A 16,860-nucleotide genomic window follows, 5' to 3' on the forward strand; every position below is an offset into this window, starting at 1 on the left:
TTTGTTGTTAGCATAGGTCAAGCAGGGCTGTGTTGTGTGTTAGTATAGGTCAGACAGGGCTGTGATGTGTTAGCATAGGTCAAGCAGGGCTGTGTTGTTAGTATAGGTCAGGCAGGGCTGTGTTGTTAGCATAGCTCAGGCAGGGCTGTGGGCTGTATTGTTAGCATAGCTCAGGCAGGGCTGTGTTGTTAGTATAGGTCAGGCAGGGCTGTGTTGTTAGTATAGGTCAGGTAGGGCTGTGTTGTTAGCATAGCTCAGGCAGGGCTGTGTTGTTAGTATAGGTCAGGCAGGGCTGTGTTGTGTTAGCATAGGTCAGGCAGGACTGTGTTGTTAACATCTTGAGAGATCTTGAGATCTTGAGATGATTTCGGGGCATTAGTGTCCCTGCTGCCCGGTCCTCGACCAGGCCTCCACCCCCAGGAAGCAGCCCGTGACAGCTGACTAACACCCAGGTACCTATTTTACTGCTAGGTAACAGGGGCATAGGGTGAAAGAAACTCTGCCCATTGTTTCTCGCCGGCGCCTGGGATTGAACCCAGGACCACAGGATCACAAGTCCCGCGTGCTGTCCGCTCGGCCGACCGGCTCCCATTTGGCATTTGATGCAAGCAACAATCTTCTTTGTGTCAGCTTTGAGTTGGGTGATGAGGTTATGGTCAGATGACTCTAACCAAAAACTTTAACTCAATCTATTATAAGACGAAAAAAGACAGCAGGCTTAATAACGAAGAACAGAACAAACCCGCCTCTCCAGAGAGCGAACGTGATATACCAGTACACGTGCCTTCATGAACGGTGGCAACTTTTGTGGCTGGTGGCAACATAGGTCAGGCAGTGCTGTGTTGTTAGCATAGGTCAAGCAGGGCTGTGTTGTGTGTTAGTATAGGTCAGGCAGGGCTGTGTTGTGTTAGCATAGGTCAGGCAGGGCTGTGTTGTTAGTATAGGTCAGGCAGGGCTGTGTTGTAAGCATAGCTCAGGCAGGGCTGTGGTGTTAGTATAGGTCAGGCAGGGCTGTGTTGTTAGCATAGCTCAGGTAGGGCTGTGTTGTGTGTTTTTAATATAGGTCAGGCAGGGCTGTGTTGTTAGTATAGGTCAGGCAGGGCTGTGTTGTTAGCATAGATCAGACAGGGCTGTGATGTTAGTATAGGTCAGGCAGGGCTGTGTTGTTAGCAGAGGTCAGGCAGGGTTATGTTGTGTGTTAGTATTGGTCAGGCAGGGCTGTGTTGTTAGCATAGGTCAGGCAGGGTTATGTTGTGTGTTAGTATTGGTCAGGCAGGGCTGTGTTGTTAGCATAGGTCAGGCAGGGTTATGTTGTGTGTTAGTATTGGTCAGGCAGGGCTGTGTTGTTAGCATAGGTCAGGCAGGGCTGTGTTGTGTGTTAGTATAGGTCAGGCAGGGCTGTGTTGTTAGCATAGGTCAGGCAGGGCTGTGTTGTTAGCATAGATCAGGCAGGGCTGTGTTGTTAGCATAGGTCAGGCAGGGCTGTGTTGTGTGTTAGTATAGGTCAGGCAGGGCTGTGTTGTTAGCATAGGTCAGGCAGGGCTGTGTTGTTAGCATAGGTCAGGCAGTGCTGTGTTGTGTGTTAGTATAGGTCAGGCAGGGCTGTGTTGTTAGCATAGGTCAGGCAGGGCTGTGTTGTTAGTATAGGTCAGGTAGGGCTGTGTTGTTAGCATAGGTCAGGCAGTGCTGTGTTGTGTGTTAGCATAGGTCAGGTAGGGTTGTATTGTTAGCATAGGTCAGGCAGGGCTGTGTTGTGTGATAGCATAGGTCAGGCAGGGCTGTGTTGTGTGTTAGCATAGGTCAGGCAGGGCTGTGTTGTGTGTTAGTATAGGTCAGGCAGGGATATGTTGTGTGTTAGCATAGGTCAGGCAGGGCTGTGTTGTTAGCATAGGTCACGCAGGGCTGTGTTGTGTGTTAGTATAGGTCAGGCAGGGCTGTGTTGTTATCATAGGTCAGGCAGGGCTGTTGTGTGTTAGCATATGTCAGGCAGGGCTGTGTTGTGTGTTAGCATAGGTCAGGCAGGGCTGTGTTGTGTGTTCGCATAGATCAGGCAGGGCTGTGTTGTTAGCATAGGTCAGGCAGGGCTGTGTTGTGTGTTAGCATAGATCAGGCAGGGCTGTGTTGTTAGCATAGATCAGACAGGGCTGTGATGTTAGTATAGGTCAGGCAGGGCTGTGTTGTTAGCAGAGGTCAGGCAGGGTTATGTTGTGTGTTAGTATTGGTCAGGCAGGGCTGTGTTGTTAGCATAGGTCAGGCAGGGTTATGTTGTGTGTTAGTATTGGTCAGGCAGGGCTGTGTTGTTAGCATAGGTCAGGCAGGGTTATGCTGTGTGTTAGTATTGGTCAGGCAGGGCTGTGTTGTTAGCATAGGTCAGGCAGGGCTGTGTTGTGTGTTAGTATAGGTCAGGCAGGGCTGTGTTGTTAGCATAGGTCAGGCAGGGCTGTGTTGTTAGCATAGATCAGGCAGGGCTGTGTTGTTAGCATAGGTCAGGCAGGGCTGTGTTGTGTGTTAGTATAGGTCAGGCAGGGCTGTGTTGTTAGCATAGGTCAGGCAGGGCTGTGTTGTTAGCATAGGTCAGGCAGTGCTGTGTTGTGTGTTAGTATAGGTCAGGCAGGGCTGTGTTGTTAGCATAGGTCAGGCAGGGCTGTGTTGTTAGTATAGGTCAGGTAGGGCTGTGTTGTTAGCATAGGTCAGGCAGTGCTGTGTTGTGTGTTAGCATAGGTCAGGTAGGGCTGTATTGTTAGCATAGGTCAGGCAGGGCTGTGTTGTGTGATAGCATAGGTCAGGCAGGGCTGTGTTGTGTGTTAGCATAGGTCAGGCAGGGCTGTGTTGTGTGTTAGTATAGGTCAGGCAGGGATATGTTGTGTGTTAGCATAGGTCAGGCAGGGCTGTGTTGTTAGCATAGGTCACGCAGGGCTGTGTTGTGTGTTAGTATAGGTCAGGCAGGGCTGTGTTGTTATCATAGGTCAGGCAGGGCTGTTGTGTGTTAGCATATGTCAGGCAGGGCTGTGTTGTGTGTTAGCATAGGTCAGGCAGGGCTGTGTTGTGTGTTCGCATAGATCAGGCAGGGCTGTGTTGTTAGCATTGGTCAGGCAGGGCTGTGTTGTGTGTTAGCATAGATCAGGCAGGGCTGTGTTGTTAGCATAGGTCAGGCAGGGCTGTGTTGTTAGCATAGGTCAGGCAGGGCTGTGTTGTGTGTTAGTATAGGTCAGGCAGGGCTGTGTTGTTAGCATAGCTCAGACAGGGCTGTGTTGTTAGTATAGGTCAGGCAGGGCTGTGTTGTTAGTATAGGTCAGGCAGGGCTGTGTTGTTAGCATAGGTCAGGCAGTGCTGTGTTGTGTGTTAGTATAGGTCAGGCAGGGCTGTGTTGTTAGCATAGGTCAGGCAGTGCTGTGTTGTGTGTTAGCATAGGTCAGGCAGGGCTGTGTTGTTAGCATAGGTCAGGCAGGGCTGTGTTGTGTGTTAGTATAGGTCAGGCAGGGCTGTGTTGTTAGCATAGGTCAGGCAGGGCTGTGTTGTTAGCATAGGTCAGGCAGGGCTGTGTTGTGTGTTTGTATAGGTCAGGCAGGGCTGTGTTGTTAGTATAGGTCAGGCAGGGCTGTGTTGTTAGCATAGGTTAGGCAGAGCTGTGTTGTGTGTTAGTATAGGTCAGGCAGGGCTGTATTGTTAGCATAGGTCAGGCAGGGCTGTGTTGTTAGCATAGGTCAGGCAGGGCTGTGTTGTTAGCATAGGTCAGGCAGGGCTGTGTTGTTAGCATAGGTCAGGCAGTGCTGTGCTGTGTGTTAGTATAGGTCAGGCAGGGCTGTATTGTTAGCATAGGTCAGGCAGGGCTGTGTTGTGTGATAGCATAGGTCAGGCAGGGCTGTGTTGTGTGTTAGCATAGGTCAGGCAGGGCTGTGTTGTGTGTTAGTATAGATCAGGCAGGGCTGTGTTGAGTGTTAGCATAGGTCAGGCAGGGCTGTGTTAGCATAGGTCACGCAGGGCTGTGTTGTGTGTTAGTATAAGTCAGGCAGGGCTGTGTTATCATAGGTCAGGCAGGGCTGTGTTATCATAGGTCAGGCAGGGCTGTGTTGTGTGTTAGCATATGTCAGGCAGGGCTGTGTTGTGTGTTAGCATAGGTCAGGCAGGGCTGTGTTGTGTGTTCGCATATATCAGGCAGGGCTGTGTTGTTAGCATAGGTCAGGCAGGGCTGTGTTGTGTGTTAGCATAGATCAGGCAGGGCTGTGTTGTTAGCATAGGTCAGGCAGAGCTGTGTTGTTAGCATAGGTCAGGCAGGGCTGTGTTGTGTGTTAGTATAGGTCAGGCAGGGCTGTGTTGTTAGCATAGCTCAGACAGGGCTGTGTTGTTAGTATAGGTCAGGCAGGGCTCTGTTGTGTGTTTGTATAGGTCAGGCAGGGCTGTGTTGTGTGTTAGCATAGGTCAGGCAGGGCTGTGTTGTTAGCATAGGTCAGGCAGGGCTGTGTTGTGTGTTAGTATAGGTCAGGCAGGGCTGTGTTGTTAGCATAGGTCAGGCAGTGCTGTGTTGTTAGCATAGGTCAGGCAGGGCTGTGTTGTGTGTTTGTATAGGTCAGGCAGGGCTGTGTTGTTAGTATAGGTCAGGCAGGGCTGTGTTGTTAGCATAGGTTAGGCAGGGCTGTATTGTTAGCAAAGGTCAGGCAGGGCTGTGTTGTGTGTTAATATAGGTCAGGCAGGGCTGTATTGTTAGCATAGGTCAGGCAGGGCTGTGTTGTTAGCATAGGTCAGGCAGGGCTGTGTTGTGTGTTAGTATAGGTCAGGCAGGGCTGTATTGTTAGCATAGGTCAGGCAGGGCTGTGTTGTTAGTATAGGTCAGGCAGGGCTGTGTTGTTAGCATAGTTCAGGCAGGGCTGTGTTGTGTGTTAGTATAGGTCAGGCAGGGCTGTGTTGTTAGCATAGGTCAGGCAGGGCTGTGTTGTTAGCATAGGTCAGGCAGGGCTGTGTTGTGTGTTAGTATAGGTCAGGCAGGGCTGTATTGTTAGCATAGGTCAGGCAGGGCTGTGTTGTTAGTATAGGTCAGGCAGGGCTGTGTTGTTAGTATAGGTCAGGTAGAACTGTGTTGTTAGCATAGGTCAGGCAGTGCTGTGTTGTGTGTATAGGTCAGGCAGGGCTGTGTTGTTAGCATAGGTCAGGCAGGGCTGTGTTGTGTGTTAGTATAGGTCAGGCAGGGCTGTATTGTTAGCATAGGTCAGGCAGGGCTGTGTTGTTAGTATAGGTCAGGCAGGGCTGTGTTGTGTGTTAGTATAGGTCAGGCAGGGCTGTGTTGTTAGTATAGGTCAGGCAGGGCTGTGTTGTTAGTATAGGTCAGGCAGGGCTGTGTTGTTAGCATAGGTCAGTCAGGGCTGTGTTGTTAGTATAGGTCAGGCAGTGCTGTGTTGTGTGTTAGTATAGGTCAGGCAGGGCTGTGTTGTTAGTATAGGTCAGGCAGGGCTGTGTTGTTAGTATAGGTCAGGCAGGGCTGTGTTGTTAGCATAGGTCAGTCAGGGCTGTGTTGTTAGTATAGGTCAGGCAGTGCTGTGTTGTGTGTTAGTATAGGTCAGGCAGGGCTGTGTTGTTAGTATAGGTCAGGCAGGGCTGTGTTGTTAGTATAGGTCAGGCAGGGCTGTGTTGTTAGCATAGGTCAGTCAGGGCTGTGTTGTGTGTTATTATAGGTCAGGAAGGGCTGTGTTGTTGGCATAGGTCAGGCAGGGCTGTGTTGTTAGTATAGGTCAGGCAGGGCTGTGTTGTTATCATAGGTCAGGCAGGGCTGTGTTGTTAGCATAGGTCAGGCAGGGCTGTGTTGTTAGTATAGGTCAGGCAGGGCTGTGTTGTTAGCATAGGTCAGGCAGTGCTGTGTTGTGTGTTAGCATAGGTCAGGCAGGGCTGTGTTGTTAGCATAGGTCAGGCAGGGCTGTGTTGTGTGTTAGCATAGGTCAGGCAGGGCTGTGTTGTTAGCATAGATCAGGCAGGGCTGTGTTGTGTGTTAGTATAGGTCAGGCAGGGCTGTGTTGTTAGTATAGGTCAAGCAGGGCTGTGTTGTTAGTATAGGTCAGGCAGGGCTGTGTTGTTAGTATAGGTCAGGCAGGGCTGTGTTGTTAGTATAGGTTAGGCAGTGCTGTGTTGTGTGTTAGCATAGGTCAGGCTGTGTTATGTGTTAGTACAGGAGGCCTGGTCGACGACCGGGCTGCGGGGACACTAAGCCCCGGAAGCACCTCAAGGAAGGTCAGGCAGGGCTGTGTTATATGTTAACATAGGTTACATATAGCTAATTCCGGCTATGCTATGCAAGGCTAATATTAGTTCTGTTTTAAATTCCTTTTGCTACCTATCTGGACCGGGAGCCGGTCGGCTGAGCGGACAGCACACTGGACTTGTGATCCTGTGGTCCTCGGATCGATCCCAGGTGCCGGCGAGGAACAATGGGCAGAGTTTCTTTCACCCTATGCCCAAGTTACCTAGCAGTAAAATAGATACCTGGGTGTTAGTCAGCTGTCACAGGCTGCTTCCTTGGGGTGGAGGCCTGGTCGAGGACTGGGCCGCGGGAACACTAAAAGCCCCAAAATCATCTCAAGATAACCTCAAGACAGAGTCGACGTAGGGCTGCTGTGGTACGAAGACAGTCAGTCTACCCAGGGCAGCCAATGTCTCTCTACTCCATTCTGCTTTACGGAAGCAGTGAGCCGCCGCCAGAGAAGAACTGTGTAGTGTTCTACTGTCTGCCGGTGAAGTGGCAGTGACAGAATTCTTCGTACCCAGGACTGGCTAGCGGAAGAGACGATTGACAGTAAGGTGCTATGGAGGAGTGTAACCAGCGAGTTGCAAAAAGCTCCTGCCAGGGGTTCGCTACCCTTGTATTTGTTCGTGAAGAGGTCCAGCAGCGCGAGGCTGATGTTCTCTGCCAGCACCAGGCTGGAGAGTGATTGTGGGCGTGCACGAAGAGCACCTAGTGAGACTTTGTTTTGGCTGGCCCGTGGCTAGGGTAGACTCGTGGGTGTTTCCCAGTACTGGTTGAGGACGGTACTGTGTGTTGAGGAAACACGGTAGCTGACACGACTACATCGATTGAGCATCGAGGAGCGTTTAGTGTCCTATGAGAGAGACACTTGTGTACATATTAAGTGTAGTAATACTTCCTTTAGGATTATATGAGGTGATGGGAAAGTAATTATATGTGAATATATTGATAATTGACGAAGTGTCGTATTCAATGCACCTCCCCCATTGTGTTTTACTAGCATTACCGAGCTCACTCCTTGAAAGCCACTACTAACTTGGTGCCGGATACCAGAACTTTAGTTCCACCAGAAAGACCCCGGTTGCGACCCATTGTGGCCGTAACAGTTATCTATTTCGGGTCATTAGTATTCGAACTATTCAATTTGTATGGTACACTACGTTCCTGTGCTTTGCTTAGAATATTTTTATAAGTTATATTTTGAATCCACATTGAAATCCCTTTTTACTTCACCCATCGCTTGGTTTCTGTGGCTGGTTTCTGGTTTGGCTGGCTTGGTTTCTGGTTTGGTTTCTGGTTTCTGGTTTCTTGGTTTCTGGGCTGGCTTGGTTTCTGGTTTGTGTGGCTCAGTTTTGATTCACTCTTTGAGACTACATTTCAAATTTTCCCAAACACATATGGCTACTCCCCCTCCTCGTCTAATATATCTGTGTGTGAAATAGTTTAAATCCATTTATCTGAAATTCAGCTAATAGTTCTCTATTTTCTACATTCATCCACGTTTCGGTAATAATATCTATTTTTGCTGTGCAGACAAGAGCATTTAATTTGTTTTTGTTTCTTTGACTTCTACTGTTTGTGTAATATACCCTAAGTGTATTGTTATTTTGAGGCCTGTGACGGACTTCGGCGCCATCTACGATCTGGGTGCCGAACGATTCAAGTCGACCCTCCCAGTAATCATAGCTTCCCATCTTTTAGTCTGCCAGGCTGAAAGGTGACGAGAGACCAGAGGCAGGCTAGGGAAGGGAGTGAAGTCGGGACGGGGGAAGACAGAGGTCGACCTGGATGGACTAGCCAAGTGGGCTGGTCGAGCGCTGGGGACTTCGGTTCTGGAAGGTACTAGCCAGTGGGGCTGGTAGTGTTGCAGGCTTTGTTGCCAGGGCGTACCAGCTAGGGCGCAAAGACCTCGGTAGAAGCACTTTGTGATTGTCAACCGTGAAGCAGGCTAGCGTAAGGGCTAGCAACGCCAATCCGTTTGATCTCTCATAGCGTTGTATATATAATATATATGGATTCTAATGGTAATGGGAAATAATAACGGGATATTTTAAGTCTCTTTTAATATTACCTTTAAACATTACACTATTTCCACCAAAGTTAGGGTTCTCTGAACTTGAGTAGGATCACAGTTTATAAAGAACCCGGTTACGAAGGGTTCGTAACAAGGCTCTTCTCTTTCCCTAATCATTTTGCCAATTTCTTTCGCCCACAAACATGTACTTTATTACCTCCTTCCTCCATATCAATTGCCATACCACCATCTACTAACAGTCTAAACCAAAACAAACGCCTCTATCCACTGGTTCCAACGAGTTCGCAACAACCCCCCCCCCCAAGCCCTCGATAGATGCACCCCATCACGAGCATACATTTCATTTCTTCCATAGAAGTGTTCCCAGTTATCTATGAAATATATTGCATTTGATTTGCAATATCTTTCCAGCCGGTAATTGACACCAAGTGCCCTCGACAACCATTTATTTCCAACTCCTTTTCTTGGAAGAATGCCACATGTGATCGGGATTCCTTCCTTGCTACTAATTCTATGGCTGTTTTATACCTCTGAATCGGTTCCTCACTCCTAACTCGTCCAGCATCATTTCCTCCCGCGCTAATACAAATAATGGGATTGTTCCCATTTCCAACCATAATATCATTCATGTTTATAATATCACCAATTTCAGCTCCCGGATAGCAAACCCTTAACCTGTTCCTCTTATCTCTAGCACAAACCGTTCTGTATAAATATCAATCGAGGGACCACACTTCAACCACGTTAAACAGTAATTGGTTCCACAAATCAACACTGTTACCGAACCAGTATTTACCCAGGTCTTTCCTAAATCTAAAGTTATCCAATTTATAACCTTTGTTTCGTGTTCTGTCTTGTTGATACTTTTAATACCCTATTAATATCCTTTTATGTCCCTTCATCCACTTGTAAACCTCTATCATGTCACCCCTAACTCTTCGCCTTTCCAGTGAATGAAATCTAAACTTTCTTTATGCAGGCGATGAGTCACAATAACGTGGCTGAAGTATGTTGACCAGACCACACACTAGAAGGTGAAGGGACGACGACGTTTCGGTCCGTCCTGGACCATTCTCAAGTCGATTGTCGACTTGAGCTTTGTTTAATTTGTTTAAGGTAGATGGTGTTGAGATTGCGAAGTTGGGTTGCGAAAGGGATCTGGAAGTTACGATTAGTAAGAATTTAAAGCCAAAAATCAATGCATAACTGTTCGTAATAAGGTAAATAGGACTCTGGGGTTTATTTATTTAAGCGTTAGTAATAAGACACCTGGTGTTGTTCTTCAGCTTTATCTTGTAAAGCTGGACGAGGCTAGCCACAGCCCCGCTCCTGTGCCAGGTAAGTCCACTACGGGCTCACCATAGCCCGTGCTACTTGGAACCTTTTGTTCCCAGTAGCTGGATCTTAAACAACAACAACAACGAGGTTAGCTCCTCGTCCATCCCCAGCTCACCAGCTCTATGGGCATTTTCAAGGTCCAAGCGTCGCGCCTCCACCTTTGGACGGACATAAACATTCTCCCTCATAGTATAGATATAGAGGGGGAACCCGGCAGGTCGCGGGTCTCAGTTTATCTCCTTCTCCCTCTCCCCCGTTCCTCTGCTCTTTCCCCATTTCCACATCCTCTTCCATCTCGGAAGTCAATGAAAGATAGAAGAGTAAGGGGAGACATGATCACCACTTGCAAAATTCTCAGAGGAATTGACAAGGTGGACAAAGACAAATTATTTAGCATGGGCAGTACATGCACAAGGGGACACAGTACCATCTGAGTTCAAGAATGAGCCACAGAGACATTAGAAAGAACTTCTTCAAAGTCAGAATAGTTAACAAATGGAATGCATTAGGCTGTGATGTAGTGGAGGCTGACTCCATACTCAATTTCAAATGTAGATATGATAGAGCCCAATAGGCTCGGGAATCTGTACACCAGTTATTGACAGTTGAGAGGCGGGACCAAAGAGCTGAAGTTCAACCCCCCAAGCACAACTAGGTGAGTACACAGTGTTACTGCCTTACATACTATTGTTACAACCAGACCTCAGGGAGGAGATCCACTCAAGGGAATGGCTTGGGGACCACCACATAATTTGTGATATTATCTACTCTGTATCCATGGTTAGGTTAAGTTAAGGATAGTTTAGGTTAAGGTTGGGTTAGGTTAGGCTTCATTACGTTAATACAAATGTATTATTGATGGTAGTGGGAAATATGGAGCCTCTTTTTACCCATCAGTAAAATGGGTAACTGGTTGTTAAACGATTTAACGGGGTCGTATTCCGAGGAACATATGATTAAGGACTTGCCCGAAAAGGTACACATGCTAGTGGCTGTACAAGAATGTTAAGAACTCTTGAATATAAAAAAAAATTTGGAAATCAAAAACTATTTCAGTGTGCCCTCGAATTTATTTTACAGAAAACCAAATTATCGAAATAACAAGTTTTTGGGTAAACACTTTATATTTCAAACCAACGATTTTTATTACATTAAAAATATAACTTGAGAATAATCTCTGTTTACGAAAACGTTCATTTCCCATTTTATATGTTTACTATTACTGGAACCGTAATATGCTTTCAGACCATCACAAATATTTAGATAAGTATCCAGGTGGTTTGAGGGTGAGTGTGGTTTCTCAGGGTAATGTGTCTGCTGTGAGGTGTACCCACACTGTGGCGCGGAGCTACACATCAGCAGAGCGCTCTGCTGTAGATATTCCCACCACAGGGACACTGCGGTATCGGATACAGGCACATCTGGCACTCTGCTTTACGTTACGGTATAATTAACCCTGAAATGTATGAGGAACGATGTTACCCCAAGTTGTTTAATCCAAGGAACAGTCCTTTGTGTCTTACCAGGTAACGTTGCCTTGCTATGAACTAATCTTTCCTCAAAAGAAGAGGATCTAATAATAATAATAATGTTTATTCATGTACAAGTACATACATTTAAAATGAGTATAAACAGAATGTCGGATTTCTAGATGGAAGTAATACACATTATGCCTAAAGCCACTAATGTGGATTTACTAAATGATGTTATTGGTATGGAAATAATAACATACTGTGTGTATCTCTGAAGCTAGACACAGATATGATGAAATAATCAATGATGGAGTCAGAGTTTGTCTCCTGTGGACTCCTTCCCATATTGGTCTCCGAATGCATGATAGAACTGATGAGTTACCAAAAACGTTTGCTCATAAAGAGGAAATTCATTATCATCTTGGACGGCTTTTGAGCAGCCTGAGGGCAGTAATATTCAGGGAACGTCAACAAAATCTCGTAGATTTGAGGCAAAATGAAATTTACACCAGTTCCAAAAACTATCATCATTGTATTATGCAGGAAGAACCGCACGCCTATGGGTCATCTAATAAGGTTAGCAGACTTATAGATGTTACCACTGCTAGGCTTAGGTTCGGCTACAAGTACCTCTGGCAGTTTGTAACATCTGCTTTTTTTTTTTTTTGCAGGGATATTCCTGCGTGGGCCCTAAACCTCTATCTGGCCCACTAAGTGTTGCTTGTTTCTGTTTTACTTGGGCGGAGTATGAGTATTGTGACTCGTATGGTCGCTTCAGTAAGATTTTGCCATATGTGTTTAACAACTTCTTCTGCTCTGTTGAATCTAAGTTGAAATCTTAATGGGTTTGTAACTGTGCACTGTGTTAAATAATGTTCCAGTGGTCTGTCGGGCATTTCTCCACAGTGCTGACATTTCCTCTCATCTTCCGGAACCTGTAAGCCTATTTCCCATGCACATGGGTATCCAAGCCTGATGCGATGTAAGTGCACTTCTGTTGTTCTACTGCTCCCATTCAGCAATATAAGTGGTTCGTAGTTGGTTGAATTCTTGTACCAACCCGCAGATCCTGATGTTGCAACTGCTGTGTTGTGGTCACTGTACATCTTTTGCATTGCTCTGTTTCTAATTACTTTCTTAATATGTGATAGACTTTGTGGTATGTAAATGTCTACATTTCTTCTCTTAGTTGCAAGTTTTGCAGCTTCGTCTGCAATGACATTTCTTATTATTCCCAGCTGATAATTACCCATTGGCCTTGTCGTTTGAGTGTTTACATTAATGATGTGACATTTGTGATGAGATGGATGTTATCACGTATGTGTTCTCGTTGCAAGGTTTCAATGGCGGTTCTCGAATCTATATGTATGATAACATGTTGTCGGTGTTCAGTAAGAGCATGTTCCAAAGACTTTTGAATAGCTAACATCTCTGTAAAGTCGAACACCCATTTGAGAGCCTCCAACTATTTACAGAGTTTCCTGCTTTAACTGCAGCTCCGGTTTCTTGTCCCTGCTGGTCTACTGATCCATCTGTGAAGTATGTGAAGCTGTCGGATGCCAAGTTTGCTTCTATATGCATCTGTGCAATGTTACGTAGCAGATGAGGATTTGTCTGTTTTTTTTTTCCTTCAGGAACCATAATCTTAGTCTGCTGGCGAAGATTCCCAAGGGGCTTGCATAACAAAGTCTGCATGTAGATCTGACTAAATGTAAACCTTGTCAGCAGAACTATTCGGATACTTTGTGTCATTATATAATGGAATGTGAAAAATCGCGGAATTCAGAGACAACACTATCAGTGGTGTCCAAGAAATGTGTAAGTACTTCATTCATAATAATGTGCTGCCAGATATCTTAGCGAAGTATCCAAAATTTGCTTACTGTACGTAATGCATGCACATGACTGTAAAGCTGCCGCCCAGTTGGGTGGGTGTGGAGCACATGACTGTAAAGCTGCCGCCCAGTTGGGTGGGTGTGGAGCACATGACTGTAAAGCTGTCGCCCAGTTGGGTGGGTGTGGAGCACATGACTGTAAAGCTGTCGCCCAGTTGGTTGGGTGTGGAGCACATGACTGTAAAGCTGCTGCCCAGTTGGGTGGGTGTGCAGCACATGACTGTAAAGCTGCCGCCAAAGTTGGGTGGGTGTGGAGCACATGACTGTAAAGCTGCCGCCCGGTTGGGTGGGTGTGGAGCACATGACTGTAAAGCTGCCGCCCAGTTGGGTGGGTGTGCAGCACATGACTGTAAAGCTGCCGTCCAGTTGGGTGGGTGTGGAGCACATAACTGTAAAGCTGCCGCCTTGTTGGGTGGGTGTGGAGCAAGACTAGTAACTGTGTGACTCACTATAGATGTAAAGTGCCTTGTATAGTGACTGTTGTGAGCCTCTTGTTGAAACACTTGTGATACAAAAGATTATCAATGTGTATATATATATATTGTAACACTGTAAGGTATTTGGTTGAGTTGTATTTAAAATACATAGAGATACATGAATCACAGACAAGGATTTGACAGGCGCCATTCTGGCGGCCTGAATCTCACACCTCTAAGAGTTAATGACCACCAAGTGACCTGAGGTCAGATCATGCGAATTTCACCTTGCTTCTACTAATCTTATAATTGGAGCCTGGTAGCCTTCAAACATGCCGACGTTTAAGGAGTGGCTTGGTAGAGTTCCTGAGGCTATCTACTTGTGGGTGGAGTTAGTTACTAGGTTCCCCAATATATACTCGGAGAGCTATCGATTCGAGAGCATTAACGAGACGGAGAAGAACAGCAGCCAGCAGAGGAGAGAAGACGGCCTAGCAGGGAGGCTGTCGGCCGGCAGGGCGGGACAGTCTCTGTCAACTACAGACCCCCCCCCCCTCCCCCTCTATCCAGCTATAGGCAGACACTTGATGAGTTGAGCATTAAGGTGACTTGGTCGTGTTTACATATGTTGTGTGATGATCAGGGGCAGTCAAGTTGTAGGGTTCTCAAATTCTTGGATGATGACTCACTTTGCATATTAAACAGGAACATTTGAATTGCTTAAATTATGATAGTTATCATGTGAAATATAATTGAATTTATCATTGAAATGGTCTTTAAGTTTGTTCCCTAGAGTTTTTGAGTTGAGGTGAGAAAGCCTCTGTGGTTACTGGATTCATGATATTAATGAGTACATGTTTGGAGTTGATATATGGTATAACATCTTTTGAGAATATTTTGATACAGACAAATTCCATATATATATATATATATATATATATATATATATATATATATATATATATATATATATATATATATATATATATATATATATATATATATATATAATATATATATATATTAGTATATTTTGGTAGCAGTCTTTCCTGTAGACATATATTATTAAATATGACCGAAAAAGTAAGATTAATAATTCTAACACGAATTTTCTCAATCTTTCGTACATTTCGTTTCACTGTTGGAGGTAAATCAAAAATCAATTCTCCAAAATTCATTTTTATTTCTAGTCTGACGCGACACTTGAGCGCGTTTCGTAAAACTTATTACATTTTCAAAGACTTTAGTTTACAAACACACAACTGAAACTGAATAGAGCTTTACACATCTTCGAGGTTTATATCTACATTTGGGTGAGGTGGATGAGGTGAAAAACGAACTTTCAACAATGGGTATTCAATGGGTATTAAATTCCAACACAAGACAGAATACGAAACAATGGGTATTGAATGGGTATTAAATTCAAACACAAGACAGAACACGAAACAATGGGTATTGAATGGAAGTAATTGTAGAAAGCCTATTGGTCAATATTTCTTGATGATTCTATATTGGAGCGAAGTCTTGAAGTGGGTAAAATATAGTTGTGCATTAATTGGCTGTTGATTGCTGATGTTGACTTCTTGATATGTAGTGCCTCGCAGACGTCAAGCCGCCTGCTATCGCTGTATCTATCGATGATTTCTGTGTTGTTTGCTAAGATTTCTCTGGTGATGGTTTGTTTGTGGGAAGAGATTATATGTTCCTTAATGGAGCCCTGTTGCTTATGCATTGTTAAACGAATGGAAAGAGATGTTGTTGTCTTGCCTATATACTGTTTTTTTTTAGGCTTACAGTCCCCAAGAGGGCATTTGAAGGGATAGACGACGTTGGTCTCTTTTAAAGCGTTCTGCTTTGTGTCTGGAGAGTTTCTCATGAGTAGGCTGGCCGTTTTTCTGGTTTTATAGTAAATCGTCAGTTGTATCTTTTGATTTTTGTCTGTAGGTATAACGTTTCTACTGACAATATCTTTCAGGACCCTTTCCTCCGTTTTATGGGCTGTGGAAAAGAAGTTCCTGTAAAATAGTCTAATAGGTGGTATAGGTGTTGTGTTAGTTGTCTCTTCAGAGGTTGCATGGCGTTTCACTTTCCTTCTTATGATGTCTTCCACGAAACCATTGGAGAAGCCGTTGTTGACTAGGACCTGCCTTACCCTACAGAGTTTTTCGTCGACTTGCTTCCATTCTGAGCTGTGGCTGTGGGCACGGTCGACATAAGCGTTAACAACACTCCTCTTGTACCTGTCTGGGCAGTCACTGTTGGCATTCAGGCACATTCCTATGTTTGTTTCCTTAGTGTAGACTGCAGTGTGGAAAACTCCGCTCCTTTCCATGACTGTTACATCTAGAAAGGGCAGCTTCCCATCCTTCTCCATCTCGTAAGTGAAATGCAACACAGAATTCTGCTCAAATGCCTCCTTCAGCTCCTGCAGATGTCTGACATCAGGTACCTGTGTAAAAATTTCGTCAACATACCTGCAGTATATGGCCGGTTTCAAGTTCATGTCGACTAAGATTTTTTGCTCGATGGTACCCATGTAGAAGTTTGCAAACAGGACACCTAGGGGAGAACCCATGGCGACCCCATCTACTTGCTTATACATGTGTCCATCCGGGCTCAAGAAGGGTGCCTCTTTAGTACAAGCTTGGAGTAGTTTCCTTAGACTGTTTTCTGGTATGTCAAGAGGAGTACAGGCCGGATCACGGTACACTCTGTCGGCTATCATCCCGATTATCTCATCCACAGGTACGTTGATAAACAGAGATTCTACGTCCAACGAGGCTCTTATCCCTGTGGCCCGTGTTCCCCGCAGCAAGTCAACAAATTCCTTTGGAGACTACAGGCTGAAGGCGCAAGGGACATAAGGAGCCAGCAGGCCGTTGAGACGTTTCGCCAGTCTGTACGTGGGTGTGGGTATCTGGCTGATGATTGGCCGCAGTGGGTTTCCAGCCTTGTGTGTCTTGACATTTCCATACGCATATCCAGGTTTATATTCCCCAATAATCTTTAGCAGGTGGAGTCCAGATTTCTTGGCGTTCACAGTTTCGATCAATTTGTTGACCTTTGCTTTTAGTTCGGCTGTAGTGTCCTTCGTTACCCTTTGGAATTTAGTTTGGTCAGAGAGTATGAGGTTCATTTTTGCCAGATATTCATCTTTTTTAAGAATGACGTATATTGGCGACTTGTCGCCTCTCCTGACAACTATCTCCTTGTTCTCAACAATACCCATTGTTGAAAGTTCGTTTTTCACCTCATCCACCTCACCCAAATGTAGATATAAACCTCGAAGATGTGTAAAGCTCTATTCAGTTTCAGTTGTGTGTTTGTAAACTAAAGTCTTTGAAAATGTAATAAGTTTTACGAAACGCGCTCAAGTGTCGCGTCAGACTAGATATATAAATGAATTTTGGAGAATTGATTTTTGAATTACCATCAACAGTGAAAAGAAACATAAGAAAGATAGAGAAAATTCGTG

The sequence above is a fragment of the Procambarus clarkii genome, chromosome 48, assembly GCF_040958095.1.
Source record: "Procambarus clarkii isolate CNS0578487 chromosome 48, FALCON_Pclarkii_2.0, whole genome shotgun sequence".
In the NCBI taxonomy this organism is placed as follows: domain Eukaryota; kingdom Metazoa; phylum Arthropoda; class Malacostraca; order Decapoda; family Cambaridae; genus Procambarus; species Procambarus clarkii.